The sequence below is a fragment of the Sorex fumeus genome, unplaced genomic scaffold (genome assembly GCF_029834395.1).
Source record: "Sorex fumeus unplaced genomic scaffold, SorFum_2.1 ptg000054l, whole genome shotgun sequence".
NCBI lineage: Eukaryota > Metazoa > Chordata > Mammalia > Eulipotyphla > Soricidae > Sorex > Sorex fumeus.
This window is the reverse complement of record NW_026606111.1, coordinates 21,254,440-21,265,504: the sequence shown is the minus strand read 5'-3', so window position 1 is coordinate 21,265,504 and position 11,065 is coordinate 21,254,440.

The following is an 11,065-nucleotide window of genomic DNA, read 5'->3' as shown; positions in this document are numbered from 1 at the left end:
TCTACAAGCTGTTCACTCAAGTCACCCTGAATAGGATTGGCAGAACACTAGATGAAGGACAGCCATGCGAGCCAGCCAGGTTCCAAAAAGGATTCAGCACAATTGACCATAATCCACAGGATAGCCAAGCTCATTGAGGTTTCTTGGGAGTTCAAGATGCCACTCTATCTAACGTTCATTGATTTAAAGAAGGCCTTTGATTCCATTGAGACTGGAGCGGTCATCAATGCCCTAGCGAAACACAGCAAACTCAATACATCAGGATTCTCTGTGAGCTGTGTTGCGGATTCACTACCAGGATCTCACCATTCTACAGGGAGGTGATCATTGACGTCAAGAGAAGGGTTTGGCAGGGTGACAACATTTCACTCAAACTCTTCAGTGCCACCCTTAAGAACATCATGCGATGACTAGTATGGGAAGTAATGGGAGTTAAGATAGACAGTCAGAAACTACACCAACTCTGCTTTGCTGATGACATCGTTCTAATAACACCAAACATCAACCAAGTGGCACAAATGCTGGTCGACTTCAATCGTGAGTGTGCAAAGATCGGACTACAGCTGAATTTCACAAAGACAATGTTTATTAGAAACGGTCTCATTCCTGACGTTCCATTTGCTTTTAACGGAATGACCATCTCCAAATGCAACAGTTATGTGTACCTAGTTTGAGAAGTCATCATGACGAACGACCTGACACCTGAGTTGCACAGGAGGAAGAGAGTGGCTTGGAACACCTTCAAGAGCATTGAAGAAATAGCTAAGAGGATGAAGAACCTCTGGCTCCGGGCACATATCTTCGATCCCACTGTTCTTCCTGCATTACCATGCGCCTCAGAAACCTTGGCCCTATGAAAACAGGATGAAACACTATTCTGGTCTCCCAACGAGGAATAGAAGAAGCTATTTATTCTTGGATTACACACTTCCGTTAAGTGAGAGAAGGGATCTGGAGTTCTGACCTCCATCGACAATCAAGAATCAGGGATTCTCTCTCGTGTGCGAAGATGTCGAAAATTAGATGGGCTGGACACATAATGAGATTTGGAGACGACCGCTGGACTAGAGCCATTACCTAGTGGATTCCACAGGGCATCAAAAGATCTTGTGGCCGCCCACCTATGAGACAGTCAGACTTCTTCTTCAAGACCCTGAACGATTGGTTTGAGGCTGTTCGTATTCCTAGAATGAGCAGACGCCATTGGGCTACACTAGCAAGCCACAGGGATGAATTACTGGCACCCTCTTGAGCAAATCGATGAGTAATGGGATGTCAATTGATCAAGTGTTAGATTTTTATGGATCTTTCACTTTTGTAGCTGTGATTTATTATAGTGGAGATCTACTTAATTTTTGACATTGTTTGTACAATTTATTATAATAGTTTTGATACTATCAATTACATTTTTTGGTTTCTCTTCAATATGTATGTAGGACTCTTTCTACAAAAATATTTGAGCATCCCATTATTTTTCCCTTTTGAGTATATGATACAAAGAGATGGATATTCTAGACAGTGCTTTCAGACTAGATAAAATAAAATGGGTATGCCAAAGCTTTGTCCTGATGTCTTATTCTAAAATCTATTTTATTTTTTTCTTTAACATTTTTCCTATGAGATTCTTTCTTTGTTTAGGAGCTTGGGATTGTTTGGGGGCCACTCCAGCTGCAAGAGCCTTATCCTCTGTACTGTCTCCTGCTCTAATACCTTTTTAAAATGAATAAGTTTTCTTGTCATTATTTTTTTCAAACATCTTATGTGAAGTTGTAAGAAATTTTTGGTGTTCAAATTATAATCCTATGTATCCATATAATTCTCATGGAAAACATATAAAATGCTTATATACTGAATAAATTGAATTGTATAATGAATAAATTGAATTATATAATATTTTTAGTCTTTACAATTAAAAATTGTACTAATACTGCTATATTTCAATAATATAGTTAAATTAATGCAGAACCATTGGGTATTATTAATTAGCTATAACAGTCACTATATACTCATTAAAAGGAGAAATAAATATTGATATAATATTAAATAACATTCAGTATTAATAAATACAGAACACAGTACATAGAAGCATCTTTGCAAGTTCGCCTTTTATTTTGTAATCTTTCAAAGTGTATAAATTTAAAGAATAGTACTAATAATCACATCCATATCCCTCACCTAACTTTACCTTTTTTCACTCTTAACATCTTACAAAACCTCTTTACATCCTCCTTCCTCTCTTTCTCTTTCTTTTTACTGGAGGTTATTTCACATGTTCTAATCTCCTGGACCTCTGATCATCTTTTCTCTTTATAGTGCAATTTCAACATGATTTTCTTCTAGATTATGTACCTAGCCAAGATAGACATATGGATGTATTGATGTATGTGCATCTAATTTGAAGTTCAGTTATTTTCCTTAAATGATTAGTAGGTGGTGACTACATTTAGATGTATTTGTTTTTAATCTGTGTTACAATTTTACCATGCCTCATTCATTATCCTAAAGAAAGTTGGTTGAAATGCCATTTCACTTTTCTTTCAACTTTAATTTTCATATTCAAGTTACTTGTCTAAATCAAATAATTTACTTTAGCAACAAAAATGTTCCAACTACAAAAAAAATGCTTTTCTGGCCCCTTATTCTCCTCCATTTATGTCTCTGATACTTTTTTATAAATTACAACCAAATTCTTTTTTTATTAAAATCTTCTTTGCTTCTCATTCAATGTTTATCTGGCTTTGTTTCAATTATTACACTGAAATATCTCGTGCTGATTCCCAAATATCTTTTCTATCACATGCTTTTTCCCTTTATTTATATGATAGCCCAGCGGGTAGGGCGTTTGCCTTGCAAGCAGCCAACATGGCCGACCTGAGTTCAATTCCTCTGTCCCTCTCAGAGAGCCTGGCAAGCTATGGAGATTATCTCACCCACATTAACAAATTAACAGAAGCTGATTAGGGGAATAAGCTGATTAACTGTTTGGGGAAGAGAGCATAGAGAAGTAGTTACAAATAAAGAAAAGAATGGGAGTGACTCTGGGAGCACTGGGATGGGTAGTAGCCAATAAACCTAAGCTACTTGAGGAAGGACAAAACAGTGTTATCATACAGCTACCTAAATTGGATTGTCATTCCCCACCAGTCTGTACCAAGTTAAACACTGATCAAGCATCCCTGAGTCTCTTCCTATTTGTCTCCAATGCTGTGCCAGTCTTCTTCCTCCCCAGGTCAGTTAATCTGTCAGTATTTGAACCTGGGACTTGGATTTCTCCACACATGTTCCCCAGGCATCCTCTAAGACTCTGGGATGCTCAGCATCCCTGAGCCTCTTCCTGCTCGTCCCCAATGCTGTGCCGGTCTTCTTCCCCACTACTTTATAACTCCCCCCCCCCCCCCAACACCAGTATCAGTGGCCTCTTCAGAAGTGGGCGTGGCTCCTGTAGAAATTTACTCATGCCCAAATATCTCCTGTAACATCTCAGTCCCCATACCTCCACAATGTATGAAGAAAAACGCAAATCCTCTCCACGTGGGGGGATGATAAAAATAGTCCATAAGCCTCAGTGGATGCTACTCACCTAAGGGATCTCTCTGAGAAAGAATACAGATATGAAGTAACGAAGATGTTCAATGAACTAATGAAACAGTGAGACAGATATCCAGTAAATTAAAGAAGGACATGAGAGAAACAATCGAGAAATTAAGGGAAGAAATGAGAGCAGAAATTGGAAAGCTACACACAGAAATGTCACTAACAAAAGATTCGGTAGATGAAATAAAGAACTCAGTCTGTGCCCTCAACAATAGAATGAACACAGCTGAAGACATAATCAGTGGCTGGAAGATCAGCTGCATGAAGCCAACAGAAAACAACAAACAATGACAAGAGATATCAAAATATCTCTAGAGCGAATCAGAGTCCTAGGAGATGATTCCAAGAGAAACAACATTAGAATCATTGGCATACCAGAAGGTCAGGGAAACAATCCCAATGAAAAAGCCAGGGTTAAACAAATCATTGGTGAAAAGTTCCCAAAGCTGGACAATGCAGCCATTCAGATTCAAGAAGCCTGAAGGGTGCCAGCTAAAAGAGGCCCTAACGAAAACACTCCAAGACATAACATAGTTAGAATGATGGAAGCCACAGATTGAGACACAATACTGCAACCAATAATGTCAAAGAAGGAAATCACATAAAAAGGAGCACCCCCTAGATTCACAGCAGACCTATCAGAGGAAACCCTCCAAGCCCAAAAGCAATGGTGGAATATATTGAAAAAACTCACTGAAATGAACGTTTCACCAAAAATACTCTATCTGTCTAAGCTCTCACTCAAACTTGAAGAAACAGTACACTATTTCCTGGATAAACAGCAGCTCAGGAAATTCAGAGACTAAAAAGCTAATCTAAAAGAAGGGCTAAAGGGCTTACTATCAGACAAGACAAACCTTACAAGCACAGCACACCCTTACAGAAAGATGACACAAAACCCCATAACAATAATTTCTATCAATGTCAGTTGTCTAAATTCACCAATTAAGAGACACAGAGTGACAAAATGGATTCATAGGCAGAACCCAAAATTCTGCTGTCTACAAGAAACTCATCAGAACAGTCAGAGCAAACACGACTCAAAGTTAAAGTATGGAAAACAATCCTGCAAGCAAACAGCTCCCTCAACAAGGCTGGGGTGGTCATACTAGTATCCAACAACATCAATTTCAGGTTGAAAAGATTAGAAGTGACAGCAAAGGCCATTTTCTATTTATCAAGTGATACTTACAACAGGAAGAAATCACACTCTTAAATGTACATGCTCCTAATGAGGAAAAATCTAACTATTTAAAAAATACTACTAACAGATTTTAAGAAGGACATTGCTAGCAACACAATACAAGCTAGAGACTTCAACATCGCCTTATCACCTCTGGATAGGTGAACAAGAACAAAAATGAGCAAGGAAACATTTGCTTTGAAGGAATAAATAGAATAGAGGGGGTTTAAAGACCTATACAGTGCTTTAAACCCCAAAAGAAAGAATTCACATTCGTCTGCAGTGCACACGGAACATTTTCTAAAATAGACCATGTGCTAGTCCATAAGACATACCTGAATAGAATCAGGAAGATAGAAATAGTATCAAAAACCTTTTCAGACTACGATGCACTGAAGATAGAAGTTAATCACACACAGACACAGAGAACCAAATCAAACACATAGATAGACAAATAGCACTATATTTATATACATTTACATCTCAAAAGACACAGTGACCAAAACACAAAGACAGTCTACAGAATAGGAAAGGATATTCTCCCCAATACCCATTGCCCAAGGGGTTGATATCAAGGATATACAAAGTACTGGTTGAACTTCACAAGTAGAAAACATCCAACCCTATCAAGGAATGGGCGACAAAATGAACAGAAAGTTTCTCAAAGAAGAAATGCAAATGATAAAAAAGGCACATAAAGAAACTGCTCTACACAATTCATCATCAGGGAGATGCAGATCAAAACAATTATGAGATATCTCACACCACAGAGACTGGCCCACTTCCGAAAGAACAAAAGCAACCAGTGCTGGAGCAGATGTGGTGAGAAACCTGCCTTCACTGCTGGTGGGTATGCCGACTGGTTCAGCCCTTTTGGAAAACAGTATTGACGATTCTCAAAAAATTAGAAATTGAGCTCCCATTTGACCCAGTAATACCACTCTTGGAAATATATCCCAGAGAGGCAAAAATGTATAGTCAAAATGACATCTACACCTGTTTGTTCATTGTGGCACTGATTACAATAGCCAGAATCTGGAAAAAAACCTGAGTGCCCGAGAACAGATGACTTTTTAAAGTAACTTTGGTACATCTACACAGTGGAGTACTATGTAGCTGTTAGAAAAGATTAAGTCAAGAAATATACATACAAGTGGTACTACATGGAACGTATCATATTAAGTGAAATGAATAAGAAAAAGTGACAGGCATAGAAACATTGCATTCATCTCAGGTACATAAAGTAACAAAATACGAGACTAACACCCAAGAATAGATGAGATAACTACCAGGAATTTTACTCCATGGCTTGGAGGCCAGCCACACATGCTGGGGGAAAAGGCAGCACGGATAGAGAAGGGAGCATCAAATATAGGGTGTTGGGAGGATCCTCCGAGGATGGGAGATGCATGCTGGAAGTAGACTATAGATCAACCATGTTCGCCACTCAATGCCTCTTTTGCAAACCACAGCACCCAAAAGGAGAGAGAGAACAAAAGGGAATGCCCTGCCACAGAGCTATTGTGTGATGGGAAGGATGGGGGGAGGGATAGTGGGATCGTTAGAGGTGGAGAATGGGCACTGGTAGAGGGATGAGTACTTGACCATCGTATAATTGAAACCCAAGCACAAAAAAATTATAAGTCTACAACTGTACTTCATGGTGTTTCACTAATAAAAATTTTTTAAAAAGTTAAATGCTGATCATTTAATATTTTGCTTAAATATCTACTATTATTTCCAATCAACTGCATTATTGAATTTCTTAAATCCTGTAGGTCACCACCAAATATATCTTGTATTTTCCCCAGTCCAATCAGATCGATATTCAGTTTCTAAAATAAATCTTATTTAATCATGGAAATTATGAGGGGAAACAACTTTATACATATCACTAAATGAATACCAAGTCTTTCACCGTGGAATAAGGTAAAATAAGTCAATGTTCTTAATTTCATAAGGATTGGGAGAGAAACACATGATGCTCAATAAAACACCACACATTTCCAAATCATAGATTATGGAGTGACCTGCGAATGTCACTGATGTTTGGTTTTTAATTTTATAATTTATTAATCTTTTCAAGATAGATCTAATATAATTCTGGTTAAGTATTGCATTATTTTCTTCCATAGCAGATTCTCAGCCTAGAATGCATAAACTGGTACTACAGTCACTGACAAGTTTTTATGTTTGATCTTTTCATTTTTATACTTTTAATTTTAGGAACTACAACAGAGGGGAATTCTGTCTCTAGTTCTGTCATAATGTTTGCTTTTACTTTTTTCTTTAATTTTTTCATGTATATGTGTGTTTTTATGTTTTTGTTTTCACATGTTTTGGAATTATCAACATCTATCATTAGTTTCTAATTTTAAAGGATTCAAAAATATCATTTCACAATAAATTTACTGTAACACATTTAGATCTCAGTTCAATAATTACTTCGATAATATCTCAAAATATAGAACTCATTTGAAAAGAATTACTTCCTTACTCCAGTTCAGAGTTTTCTCTAGAAATGTAATTTACTTTGAGTTTTATAATGCTGCTGTTAGTTAAACTTTATCATTTCTCTGAGAGAATGGTAAAAATATAACGTGGAACAAGCTTGTAGTTTAGTTTGTTACACACCAAATGGGAAAGCTGAAGATATTCAACAGCAGGAACAGGAGGAGTTTTGGGGTCATAAAAAAGGCTATTATGGAAATGATTTTTGGTAGATCGAAGTACTTAACTATCCTTTTTTTGGAACAAGCAGTTGGGAGAAACCTATTGTAATCTATTTGTTAGGGTTCAGCCAGGAAGAAGCAAAATAATAATTGACACTCCAAGACATTCTTGGTTCTCAGTGCTGTGTCTCCAGCTTCAATCATAAACTGTCCTCATATTAGCTTTAAGTGACACAACATGATCATCCAAAATCAGGCATGAAAAGCAACTTCTGATAAGTGAATCCTGTCATAACATAACCCGCACTCACTAGATGTGTGTACAGTGGATGACAGCAAGAAGCCCAACAGCTGCTGGGTGCTGAACTGACGCGAGCTGACACCAGGGTGGCAGGCAGAATAAATCATTTTAAGGATATGCTGAAATGAGCTATGACCTCAGATAGAGTAAAAGGCTAAAATAATAAAAGAACAACTTCAGCTGAGGTAATTTTTAAACATCATAGAAATCATATAGAGAGCAGCGCTGGACTAAATGTCAGTGAGATCTGTAAAATTGATAAAGTACTTGTTTGCCTCAAGTTTTCAGTCATTTCTCTGCGTTTTGACAAGTCTATGTAAATAAATAATTTAATTTTGTATATATATAAAATATCACTAGTTTTGAGGGTTTTATGTTTTTATTTTGACCTATTTGTTCTCTTTTGTAGCAAAAGAAATAACACCTAGTTACATATTTTTAGATATGAATATTTATTGTTTTTGGGAATCATTTTATTTTATTTTTATTTTAATTTTTTTAATTGAATCACTGTGAGATAGACCCTTCCAAAGCTGGTAATGATTAGGTTTCAGTCATACAGTGTTCCACCATTTTAGAACTGGTCTTTTAGCTCTCCCTTTGTTATTCATCTTGTCAGTAAGGACACCATCACTTACATTCTGTACTTGTCGCTTACATTTTCTCTTTTCAGTTAGTGAATTTTCTCTTTTGGAAAATGGACAGGAAGCAAATCTACATCACTTGCAGCTAATGGCTGTTATCACATTGGATTTACAGATGACTGGATTTCTTCTAAATACTCTCCAGAGTAGTGGTTATTGTTAGTGTTTGCTTTGCTGTTATCCTTATCCAGATTCAGAATATGGTTGATTAAATTACACCAATATGATCGTCAATTTAAATGACGATTTCTTGCATTATTTGAGCTTATAAGCTATTTTTCCAAGTTTTGATAATCAATAAAGAAAATATATGCTTTTTAAACAAAATCATTCATTAGAACTATAGAATTATAAATCTACTCAAGATTCACGGTCTTGGTCCTCCCATTGTTCATCGATTTGTTCAAGCGGGCCCAGTAATGTCTCCATTGTGAGACTTGTTGTTACTGTGTTTGGCATATTGAATACGTAACAGGGAGCTTGCCAGGCTTTGCCATGAGGGCGAGATACTCTTGGTAGCTTGCCAGTCTCTCCAAGAGGGGCGGAAGAATTGAACCCTGCTCAGCCGGGCTGGCTGTGCGCAAGGCAAATGCCCTAATGCTGTGCTATCGCTCCAGCCCCCACTCAAGATTACAAAAATAAAATTTATTTCAATTTTTGATAAGATAGGTACTTTAACTATAAAATAAACAAACAAATAAAAAACATGCAAACATTGGAGTTAGAGCTTAGTGATATTGTACATCTACTACAAGTGTTTAGGTATTGGGTTCTGATCCGGGAGAATATAATTAGAAATATCACACTGATACAATATTTACAATAACATTTATTATCTAAAATATTTCTTATTTATGTGAAAAGAAAATAGAGCTTCATGAAATTTAGTTTAATATTTCAATTTTAAAACAAACTACCTGAGAAGCCATGGTAAGAAATCTATCTTATATTACTACTGCATTGTCAAAATACTTATTCAGACTTTTAAAAATATACACTATGCAGAAAAAAATCTTAAATATTAGATATCTTTAAAAGTTTAGGTTGACAAATATTTGTGGGATTCACATAGTCTAGTGTCTGAGTTCTTACACAAAAACATTAAACTGTAGTATAACAAATACTATATAACAGAAGATTGATAAATATAACATATAGGGGAATAAGGAATATTGATAATATTCAACCATTCAAGGTAATATTATTAGAAAATAATCCCTTTTTAGAGTTATGTTTGCTTTCAAAATACTATAGATAAATTATTTTTGAAATAAAACCTTGATAAGTGAAATAATGCTATACCCATTTGTAGTAACTCAGTATTATAGTAATATTATCAACTCACTAATAACTTCATAACATGGCCTCCAAAGTTTGTGTATTTGTGTATTGCTGGAAAGTATCCATCATTATATATAATATAAGGAGAGCAAGATTTCTGTGGTAGTAATATTGCTGACCTCAATTGGTTTAAATGCACTAAAATGTATTTTACGTTATAATGCTTTTGGAATTTTTATCGTTTCAGTTTGCTGAAGAGTGGAAAGCACTAAAAAACATTCAAAGCTATAAATGTTAAAAAATGTAAATTTTATGTCAAAGTATTTTTCATCACAATTTAGTATTATTGCATTTTACAACAAGTCTTATAATGGAGACGTTACTGGGCCCACTTGAGCAACTCAATTAACAGCAACTTGATGAACAATGGGAGGACAGTGACAGAGACAGTTATATATTTAAGTGGTAGGTTCTCTTATATACAAATAATGAAAGAGAAGAGATATTACAAAAACAATCCCATTCAAAATTGTTCCTCAGAAAATTGAGTTCCTCTGAATCAGCTTAACTAGAGAGTTGAAGAACATAAACAAACAAAATTACAAAACACTGCTTCAACAAATAGAAAAGCACATGAAGAAGTAGAAACACATTTCCTGCTCATGGATTGGGAGGATTAACATTGTCAACATGGCAATAATCCCAAAACACTTAACAGATACACACAGTCCCTATAAGGATACTCATGACAATTTTTTAAAGATATGGCTCAAACACTCCTGAAATTCAAATGGTCAATAACCCCCCACAAGTAGCTAAAGCAATCTTTGGGAAAAAGAAGATGGGAGGCATCACTTTCTCAAACTTCAAACCATACTACAAAACTGTAGTAATTAAAAAAAATGATATTGGAATAAAGACAGATCCGCATATCAATGTAACAGATTTGAAAATCCTGATATAGACCCTTAAATATATGATCATCTAATCTTTGATAAAGGAGCAAGACATATGAAGCAGAGCAAGAAAACCTCTTCAACAAGTTGTTCTGGGAAAATTGGGCAGCTACATGAATTTAAAAAAAAGAAACAGAACTTAGACCTCTTTCTAAAGTCAGGCACAAAGGTCAAATCAAATTGGATTAAAGACTTCAATATTAAAAATACCTAAATTAATAACTACATGGAGAAAAACATGGGAAAAACCCTCTCTGACATTGAAGCTAAAGACATCTTAAAAGAAGGAAATTCTGACCAAGTGAGTAGGATAGTAGGATGGACAGAAGCAAAAACTGAAAGAGGGAGGAAGGGAGGGAGGGAAAGAAGGTAGGAAGGACAGAAACAAGCAAAGAAGGAAGGAAGAGAAAGGAGAGCAGGAAGGAAGGAAGGAA